Below are 10,711 nucleotides of genomic sequence, written 5' to 3' on the forward strand. Positions count from 1 at the left end.
CCAATTCCTCCTTTCCTCCAGCAAATACATGTATACATACATACAACAAAAATGGACAGTGATGGAAGAGGTGCAATTTTAACTTTGTTAAATACCCATACTTAAAATTGCAATTGTTTATGTAACTATGTATAATTATCTAAAAAATAGTCCCAAGGTTTTTTTGCTAGGGTTTTAATGATACCATGTATTTTAACGTCTTTCCACATTGTCTAACCTAGGAACATAGGAACCCGAGGTTCCTATTCTACCCTTTTTTTTTTTGAAACTCCTGCAGCACGGAATAGACGACAGAACACCTTATAAGGACTTAGAGACGACCTGTTGAATTGGATTGAAGCATGACTCAGTCCATTTATGTAGGTGGAACTCTGCCTTACTTGCTTGTGGGTGTGCACATATTCATGATGTTTATTTACAAGCTGTCTTAGCTAAAGAAATGTCTGCTGATTTTTCTTAGTCTGTGTGAATCATATGGAATTATCTCTGCCAATTAATTTCTTTAATTAAGCCAGAGAAGAGGGAAAAATCAAACATGTTTCATTAAGTACTCTGCCTAGAGTAAGTTAAAAATGTAACAAAGTACCTTTGTGTATAATACAAAATTGTGTATAAAATGATGTCTAAAACAGATAATTGTAAATAGTTGAATTCTCAGATCATTTCATTTTGGTCAGAATGGTAGTTTGTGGACAGGTTTCCCTCCTCGTCTCTAGTCCTCAGTATTGAAGGGAAGGTCCCAGGGATGTGCTGTGAATGGACAGGGAGAGGAGTTCCTCTACATGAGGTGAGAGGCACGGGAATGGGAGGCACATCAGGGCACATTAGAGGAAGCATAGGTGTTATCACCAGCACATAAATCACGAGTGGATGACAAGAGATGAATATGGCAAGGTGGGGGGTACTCCATGAGGATCCTGGATGTCCAGAGAGCATGTTACTCTTTGGATTTTAAGCAGGAAGGGACAAAATACAATTTCTGCTTTAGAAGGTCTCTATACCTTTTTGGATTGTGGGCTGAAGACTACGACAGCAGTAGCAGCTCCAATTGCTCCTCCCCCAGCCCTCCCTCCCTGTCTCTGGTTTATTTCCTTGGAAGCACTTGTCACCACAGTAAACAGTATGCTTTATTTACTTGCCCTTTGTCTACCTTCTCTAACTAGAATGTAAACTTCCCGAGGGAAGGGATATAACTTTTCCCACTGCAGTATCTCCAGTGCCACCACCATGCCTGGCAAGTAACAGGTACTCAGCAAATAATTTATTAACCAATCAAATGCATGAGTCAGTTTCTGAAATCAAAGTGTGTCATTGTTCTCCTCACAGATTTTATAATTGATTACAAAAGGAAAAAATAGTAACAAATCAGTGGGGAAACTGGACAACACTGTAAACAAGGGGTCAAAATTAACATCACCAATTAGGGCTGGTGAGTGTCACATGCCTCTGGATGTCATATCCCAGCCAAGAAGGCCGAATCCGAATCTAATTGTGAATAAACACCAGAGAAACCTAAATTGAAGGATATTCTCTAAAATAGTTGGCATGTATTCCTCGAAAATATCAATGTCATGAAAGACAGAGAAGCTGAAGAACTGTTTCAGTTTAAAGGAGACCCAAGTTAAATGCAGTTTGTGATCCTATGCTGGGTCCTGGGCAAAAGAAAACTTCCATGAAGGACAGACATTAGGATGCTTGATGAAAGTGAAATATGCAAAGGGGGCCTGGGAAACAGATTGTGAGGTAGAGTGCTTCAGTGTAATTGAACTCTGGATAAATTGTCATGATTCAGAAGCTATATCTCTGGGTGGCTTGAGCCATGCCTCAGGACCCAGGGAAGCAGAAGAAAGGTCTGTAGGGGCAAGAACCCTAGAGTGGGATTCCGGAGACCTGGCTCTGCTACTGAAGCCGAGGGGCCATGTTTCTTCTCAGAGGCTGGAGTTCTGAGGCTCAGAGACTCTCTGGCTGTTACATAACTTTGAATCTGAGCAGCAGACTTAGTCCCAGTGCTGTGAATTTTAGGCAGAGGTGATAAGAACACCTACCAGTCAACTGTGGCTGCCTTTTGGGCTGGGATTCAAAAACCAATGAAAGAGGAAGAAATAAAGACGGTAACTGACAGGGTAACCTATTTATTAGCACTGACGTTCTTCTTCTTACTTGTCAGTTTCTTCTTGGTGAATACTCAGAGGGAGGTGGAGATAGAGAGAAGAGCTAAGTATTCAAAACATACGGTTTGGGGAGAATGTATGATCTTCCTGTCATTTAGAGTGGTGAAGCTAATTGCAAGGATTTATTTTATAGGGCAGTAGCTTTTAAGCCCAATTCCTTCTGCCTGGTTCCAGGGATCACTGAGACCCAGTGACGATAGATACTCGTTAACCCTGAACCTTTCTAGGATTAAAGAGTTCTTGGAAAAATCAGCTAAGATCCCTCATTAAATCTTTATATTTTTCTAACATCTTTATTGGAGTATAATTGCTTCACAATGGTGTATTAGTTTCTGCTTTATAACAAAGTGAATCAGTTGTATATATACATATGTCCCCATATCTCTTCCCTCTTGCATGTCCCTCCCTCCCCCCCTCCCTATCCCACCCCTGTAGGTGGTCACAAAGCACCGAGCTGATCTCCCTGTGCCATCCGGCTGCTTCCCACTAGCTATCCATTTTACATTTGGTAGTGTATATATGTCGATGCCCCTCTCTCACTTTGTCCCAGCTTACCCTTCCCCCTCCCTGTATCCTCAAGTCTGTTCTCTACTAGGTCTGCATCTTTTTTAAAATTTTTATTTATTTTATTTTCTTTTTTGCGATACGTGGGCCTCTCACTGTTGTGGCCACTCCCGTTGCGGAGCACAGGCTCCGGACGCGCAGGCTCAGCGGCCATGGCTCACGGGCCCAGCCGCTCTGAGGCATAGATGCTGAGCATTCTTTCATGTGTTTGTTGGCCATCTGTATATCTTCTTTGGAGAAATGTCTGTTTAGGTCTTCTGCCCATTTTTGGATTGGGTTGTTTGTTTTTTTGATATTGAGCTGCATGAGTTGCTTGTATGTTTTGGAGATTAATGCTTTGTCAGTGGCTTCATTTGCAAATATTTTCTCCCATTCTGAGGGTTGTCTTTTCGTCTTGTTTATGGTTTCCTTTGCTGGGCAAAAGCTTTTTTTTTAAGTTTTTAAAAATTTTTTAATTTTTTCATCTTTATTGGAGTATAATTGCTTTACAATGAATGGTGTGTTAGTTTCTGCTTCATAACAAAGTGAATCAGTTATACATATACATATGTTCCCGTATCTCTTCCCTCTTGCGTCTCCCGCCCTCCTACCCTGCCTTTCCCACCCTTCTAGGTGGTCACAAAGCACCGAGCTGATCTCCCTGTGCTATGCAGCTGCTCTTAAGTTTCATTAGGTCCCATTTGTTTATTTTTGTTTTTATTTCCATTTCTCTAGGAGGTGGGTCAAAAAGGATCTTGCTGTGATTTATGTCATAGAGAATTCTGCATATGTTTTCCTCTAACAGTTTGATGGTGTCTGGCCTTACATTTAGGTCTTTAATCCATTTTGAGTTTATTTTTGTGTATGGTTTTAGGACTTTTTTGATAGTTTGATTAATATGTGTCTTGGCATGTTTCTCCTTGGATTTATCCTGTATGGGGCTCTCTGTGCTTCCTAGACTTGATTAACTATTACCTTTCCCATATTAGGGAAGTTTTCAACTATAATCTCTTCAAATATTTTCTCAGTCCCTTTCTTTTTCTCTTCTTCTTCTGGGACCCCTCTAATTCCAATGTTGGTGCGTTTCATGTTGTCCCAGAGGTCTCTGAGACTGTCCTCAATTCTTTTCATTCTTTTTTCTTTATTCTGCTCTGCAGTAATTATTTCCAGTATTTTACCTTCCAGGTCACTTATCTGTTCTTCTGCATTGATCCCTTCTAGAGAATTTTTAATGTCATTTTTGTGTTGTTCATCACTGTTTGCTCTTTTGTTCTTCTTGGTCTTTGTTAAACCTTTCTTGTATTTTCTCCATTCTATTTCCACGATTTTGGATCATCTTTACTATCATTATTCTGAATTCTTTTTCAAGTAGACTGCCTATTTCCTCTTCATTTGTTAGGTCCGGTGGGTTTTTACCTTGCTCCTTCATCTGCTGTGTGTTTCTCTGTCTTCTCATTATGCTTAACTTACTGTGTTTGGGGTCTCCTTTTCGCATGCTGCAGGTTCGTAGTTCCCATTATTTTTGGTCTCTGTCCCCCGTGGCTAAGGTTGGTTCAGTAGGTTGTGTAGGCTTCCTGGTGGAGGGGGCTAGTGCCTGTGTTCTGGTGAATGAAGCTGGATCTTGTCTTTCTGGTGGGCACGTCCTCGTTTGGTGGTGTGTTTTGGGGTGTCTGTGGCCTTATTATGATTTTAGGCAGCTTCTGTGCTAATGGATGGGGTTGTGTTCCTGTCTTGCCAATTGTTTGGCATGGGATGTCCAGCACTGTAGCTTGCTGGTCGTTGAGTGGAGCTGGGTCTTGGCGTTGAGATGGAGATTTCTGGGAAATTTTCACCATTTGATATTACATGGAGCTGGGATGTCTCTTGTGGACCAGTGTCCTGAACTTGGCTCTCCCTGCTCAGTGGCACAGCCCTGACACCTGGCTGGAGCACCAAGATCCTGACCGTCAACAGCGTCCACCACAGTTGACCACTCCCTGCTTCTAGTGGCACTCTTCCCACCTAGGGCATCGTGCAGTCTCCTTGCTGCCTCATTAAATCTTAAACCACCAAAGAAAATTACATACCCATTTGCATTAATTATTGAAATTAGAAAGTAATTTTAAAGCGGTGTAAAGTAACAACGGTTGACACAGAATTTGCTGGTTAAATCTGAACAAACAGAAATAAATGCTATTATCAGGGCATCCCAATGTTTTTAACCACTGCTTTGGGTGGGTGGCACAAAGAGGTTAGTATGAGCTTACATTAGCCAAGATAGAGAGATGAAGACCATCTAGAATAACAGTAGACCATCTAGTGTTATTTTACCTGTATATTTCTCAATGGAGTATATAAATAATGTGTTCAAATTTTAAGGAGTAATTTTAAATGCATTATAATATTAATGGAACCCAAATCAGAATCCTTTATAGATATTAAAAGTGTTAAATGTAAAGTGCTTACGTGCCCTGAGTGGTCTTCAAGTGTTTTGATGACAAATTTGCACACTTTTAACTGTTATTTTAAAATCCATTTCCATTTATTTGGTTTGCTTAAGTTCGAAGTATGCATACATCTTTTCCAACTGCGTCAGGTTCCCAAGGGTTTTGTATTTTAATGTAATTTATCGGTAAGTCGGTAGAAACATAACTAACTAATAGTGGTTATTTGGTGGGAATTTGGGTTGTATGATTTCTAAGTCTTGTCTCTCAGTTTATGTGAATTTAAACAAGAAGCCAGATAAAGATGTAAAGTAAAAAATACCTAGAGATGCTTCAACAGATAAAGTTTGTTTTTTTTAATATAGTATTTGAATTTAGTCTAAGCCATACTTCAAAACATAGCCATTTGGCATTAACTCTTTAATTAATTGAGAGAACAGAGAAAAACAACCTTGTCTCACAGTGTACTTCTGCTTTTTTTCTGTAACTAGATGAAGTATAATTTAATCTACGTGACAAGTTGTTACTGATTTTTGAATTTTGAAAAAAGGTGCAATTTCGGACTAATGCTACTACTGCCTAGTTTCTGGTATCCTGCCTACTCTGGAGAAGAATATTTATGTTTATATATTTATGTATAAGAAAATGCTATCTTGGTTACAGTGACACCTTTGAGATTTGAGGAGTATATGTATAAATTGTATAGAACAACATCTGAATAAATGAGGAAAGGCTATGCATATGTAAAAAGCAAAATAAAAGATCTTTTTGTGACTTACCTCTTAGTATTGCTAAGTATTAGTATTACTACTAGTATTATTCTAGTATAACAAAACTTTCCTTCTCCTTATCATCATGTGTCATTCTTTTAGTGTTTATTAGGTGCTAGGCACATGCTAAGTACTTTATACAATTTTGCGATTCAGTTCTCCCACGACTTTAAGAAATGAGTATTCACAACTTCATTTCACAAATGAGGAAACTGAGGTTTAGAGAAGGTACTTTCCGTTCCTCAGCAGTGGCAATTTCAGATTTTAATACAAGGTGGTTTTGTGTCCGAAGTCTTTTCATCTTAGCTGCTTTCTTACAGTTACCTCCTCAGTGGATGACTATTCAACACACTCAGGAGAATCAGATTTGCTAACATTCTTAGCCAACTGCATAGGTGGGACAAAAATTTAATTCAATTAACCAGTTTTAAAGTTAAATAAAGGATTGCTATTAGGACGGCTACTTAAAAAAAAAAAAAACCCACCCAGAAATTAATAAGTGTTGACAAGGATGTGGAGAAATTGGAACCCTCGTGCATTGCTAGGAATGTAAAATGGTGCAGCTGCTTTGGAAAACAGTATGGTAGTTCCTTTAAAAAATATAAAATAGAACTACCATATAATCTAGAAATCTCAGCTCTGGATATATACCCCAAAGTACTGAAAGCAGAGTCTTGAAGAGATATTCGCACACCCATGTTCATAGTAGCATTATTCATGGTAGCTGAGAGGTGGAAGCAACCCAGATGTCTATTGATGGGTGAATGGATAGACAAAATGTGGGATATACTCACAGTGGAATATTATTCAGCCTTAAAAAGGAAGGAAATCCTGACACCTGCAACAACATGAATGGACTTTACGCTAAGTGAAATAAGCTAGTCGAAAGAGGACAAACACTGTGTGATTCCATTTACATGAGATGCCTAGAGTAGTCAAAATTATAGAGACCAACTAGAAAGGTGGTTTCTAGGCACTGGAGGGAGGAAGGAGTGGAGAGTTATTGTGTGATGGGTACAGAGTTTCAGTCTGGGTTGATGAAAAAGTGTGGGGATGGATGGTGGGGATGGTTGCACAACGATGTGAACGTTCTTAATGCCATTGAACTATGCTTAGACGTGGTTACAATGGTAAATTTTATGCGTATTGTATCACAATTTAAAATAATAGCTTAGAAAACAGGGGGGAGGGATTGAAGTGACTGCCTGTGAACTCTTCCCTGTGAAGGATAAAAGGGATTTTGATCTCAGTCACATATTTCTCAGGTTAAGTTATTCCAGCCCACTCAAACAGCATTCACTGGAAAAGCGAGGGTGGTGGAAAGTCATGGAGACCTTGAGTTTTATTTCCCTAACCCCCAACTTGCTTGGAGTCTTCATTCTCTTCATCTTGTCCAATGCAAAATGAGTGGACTTTTCTTAGAAATTGAATTCCTTGGAGGGTGATATCAGCAGACTTTCACTCTGAGCGCTTTAGCAACAGCTTTCTCAGCCTGAGAGGAAAAGCCAAGGGCTCGCATTCAAATAGGTAAGCGAGATGCTTCCGAAATTGAAACCTGTAACCGTGTAACTGAGAGTCACGCTTTTCAGTTAAGCCTAGTGTTAGATGGTAGATGGATGAGTCATCTGGTCTGAGCGCGTCAACTGAAGGATGTGGAATTTGACTAATATCTAGTTACCTTTGGGTTTATCTTACAGAACCTCACTGGTTCCATTCAGCTCCATATGGAAAAGTTTAACGTGATATAACAATGAAGCTGGGTTGTCCTGTCTTCCAGCTTTAACACTATTTTGGTTGTATGGATTGTAATGCTTGAAAAGAGGGGTTCTGACTTTTATTGTTGGTTGACAGCTATTTGAGTTGTCACCGCGCAAGTAGTGTAGTGGTGAATGGAGCTCACCGTCTAGTGCAGAATGGTCCTTATTTGGCATCTTCCTATTTATAAGTGGGAAAAGTTCAGCCAAGTATTGGGAGCATCTGGCAGAGGCCTTTACCCTGTCTGTGGGGAGAGAAGTGTGGGTGGAGCCAGAGTGCCCCTAGTTAAAGGGCTACCTCGAGAGTTTTGCACCGGGCTTCATTCCAGCAACACTGGGGGGCTGTTCTCACTTTTCACTGGGGAGAAGAGTGTGGAGGTAACCAGGATTAGTAGACCCCTCCCTGATTTTAAGGCCTCTTTTACTACTGGATAGAAGCTAGAGTGGAATTAGGGAGACCAAAAAGGAGGCTTCTGCAGGATTGTACCCAAAGATGATGATAATGATGGTAATGATAGTGGCCACATGGAGGGCCACCTGTGTGCCAAAAGCTCTACTTGTCTTATCCTCACTCTATGAGCTGTAGGTCGGTGACATTACCGGTACCATTTCGCAGATGAGGAAATCCAGGAACAGAGAGGCTGATCAGTTTTTGTTAAGATCACACAGCTTGTATTGAATGCACCCAGGATGGTGGGCAGGCCTGGGAGCTGGTAGGGAGGAGCTGTTTGCATTCTTCGACAGCCATGTGATCATCAGGAATGTAGTGTAGGAAGGTGCAGAGGCGGTGGATTGCCTTTAAACTGGGGTTCAGGAGCCACGGGGCATCCCTGGCTACATCTGTTTCTTCTCGGGATGCATATGATAGCTGTTGTCCAGTATCAGCTCAGGGCTGGCCTGAGCTTTGTGGAGGAATGGGCCGGTTGGGGGCGTTTGCTGGAGCTGTGCGCTCCCAGACGCCCGGTTGCTTCTCTGGATGTGGCAGTGGTGGGGTGATGGGCGTAGTGTGTGTATGGGGAGGTGGCAGAGTGTACAGTGTGGTTCTGAGTCTGAGTGAGCTGTACGTGGATCTTTATTGACGTGAGCAGGTTCTGTCGGTCCCCTAGGCGTTTGGTTGGGGGATGAAGAGCAGCCCACAAGCGGCAGAGTGCTTTTTGTGATGTTTACTTTATGGAACATACTGTGCTTGGCACTACAACCTGTTTGACAAGAGAGGCAGCAGGAAATTCAGAGCCATTAGAGAATTATTTATACCAGAATACAAACACAGCCTTTTCAAGTGTTTTGTAAGCCTGTTTCCTGCAGGGGTCTGTGGAAAACGTGTGCCTCATCTACTAAAATTAAGGAAAGGTGGTTAGCAGTTTTGTAGAGAAGCAAGGAACTGTAATTCTCCACTTTGTTTTTAAAAATCTGCCTGCCTTGGTCATGCTTATTGTTTAATGTGTTGGATTCAGGATTAAAGGAAAATTGACAGGTAGGGAGCATCTGCTCTTTTACTTTAAAAAAAGAGTTAAATATGTAGTTTCTTTTTTTAATTAAAAAATGAAATACAGGGAATTCCCTGGCAGTCCAGTGTTTAGGACTCGGTGCTTTCACTCACGAGGCTGGGGTTCGATCCCTGGTCTGGGAACTCAGATCTCACAAGCCGAGTGGCACAGCCAAAAAAACAAAAACAAAAATGAAATACATGCCCATGGTTTTAAAAAATTCCCTAAACAACATAAAAGAATGTAGGAAATCCTCCTTTCATTCTAGTCCTCCCATGCCTTCCCCAGAGATAGTTTCAGTTTTCTTGTGTATTCTTCATATATGGGCTATGCAAATATAAACATATTCTGTATACAATATGCACACTGTTCCATGCTGTGCTCTTTTCATTGTGTAATACTTCTTAGAGATGATTTCGTACCAGCACATATAAATAAATCTATCCTGTTTGTTTTAATAGCTATAAAATTCCGATAAATGGAATGACTAGAATTTATTTAACCAGCCCCCATTTAGACCTTAATGCTTTCATAAACAATATTGAGAGGCATATCCTTCTATATCCTTCATTATTTCACACGTGTGAATATATCTATAAAATAAACTTCTCTGTCAAAGCATATTTAGATTTGAAATCTTAGGAGGCTTACTCTTGGGCTTAGTAAAGCTAGAATTTGAACATCTATTGTGTGAAAGACCAGTCATTTTTGAGAATTTCGTTTGATTAACGTGGTTTTTATCCTGCCAGCAGTTGTGAAAAGATGCTGTTTAAATATATCACATCTATGTAAACATTTACTTCTAAAAGTAAGGTATTTCAACCAAATGTTATTTCAGGCAGGTACAATTTAATCGTTAATTAAGCCCCTCCCTTGACAGATGGAATACAGTCTCGATTCTGAGCCCCCAGCCCCCCATTAAAATTTAAGAACTTCAAGCTAAGCATGGTGAGTGTGGAGGCCATTCACTTCCCTGATGAGAAACCTTGTGATGCTGGAATATGGGGAATGTATGAGTGTCTGTTAATGGACAGTCTTAAGCTTCCGAGGGACCTGCAGTTTACTGTATCCGAAGGACTGTGCCGCTGCTCTGTAGCTCATCTGCACTTGTGTCACCAGTTCATGAGGCATTTTTCTGCCAGCTTCACACATGTTAACCTATCGGGTGGGCTGGGAGTTTAAACTTCTGATTAATGTCAGTGCATTTCTGCAAATGATGTTTGTTATTTTTCACCATCTTTCCAAAGTTAAATCTTATTAGCAGGGTGAGAGGGGTTTCAAGAAACTGATACTGGGTTTTTGTTTTTGTTTAGATTTTATGTTTATATTTTTCAGTATTTAACCAGGCGTGTGGAACCTGGACGCCTTTGGGTCTGCTGTGCCTCATTAGTCAATGTTATTAGTATGTCTTTAGAAAAAAACCACACACACTAGAATATAGATTTGTTTTGCAAGTCAATTTGCTAAAATGTCAGTTAATATCACTAAGGAACAGGCCCTACTTCTTTTTTTTTTTTTTTTTTTTTTTTTTTTTACGCCCCCCCCCCCCCCCCGCCGGCCCCT

At 40.5% G+C, this 10,711-nt stretch overlaps 1 protein-coding gene across 6 annotated transcripts in view; it reads left to right on the forward strand.

Annotated features, from left to right (window-relative positions):
• The window catches only part of SGMS1 (sphingomyelin synthase 1), a 280,487-nt gene that overhangs the window by 114,302 nt on the left and 155,474 nt on the right, over nucleotides 1–10,711 (forward strand). The gene's annotated exons all lie outside the window — the stretch shown is intronic.

Source organism: Neophocaena asiaeorientalis, unplaced genomic scaffold (genome assembly GCF_003031525.2).
Source record: "Neophocaena asiaeorientalis asiaeorientalis breed wild unplaced genomic scaffold, Neophocaena_asiaeorientalis_V1.1 scaffold131, whole genome shotgun sequence".
Lineage (NCBI taxonomy): Eukaryota > Metazoa > Chordata > Mammalia > Artiodactyla > Phocoenidae > Neophocaena > Neophocaena asiaeorientalis.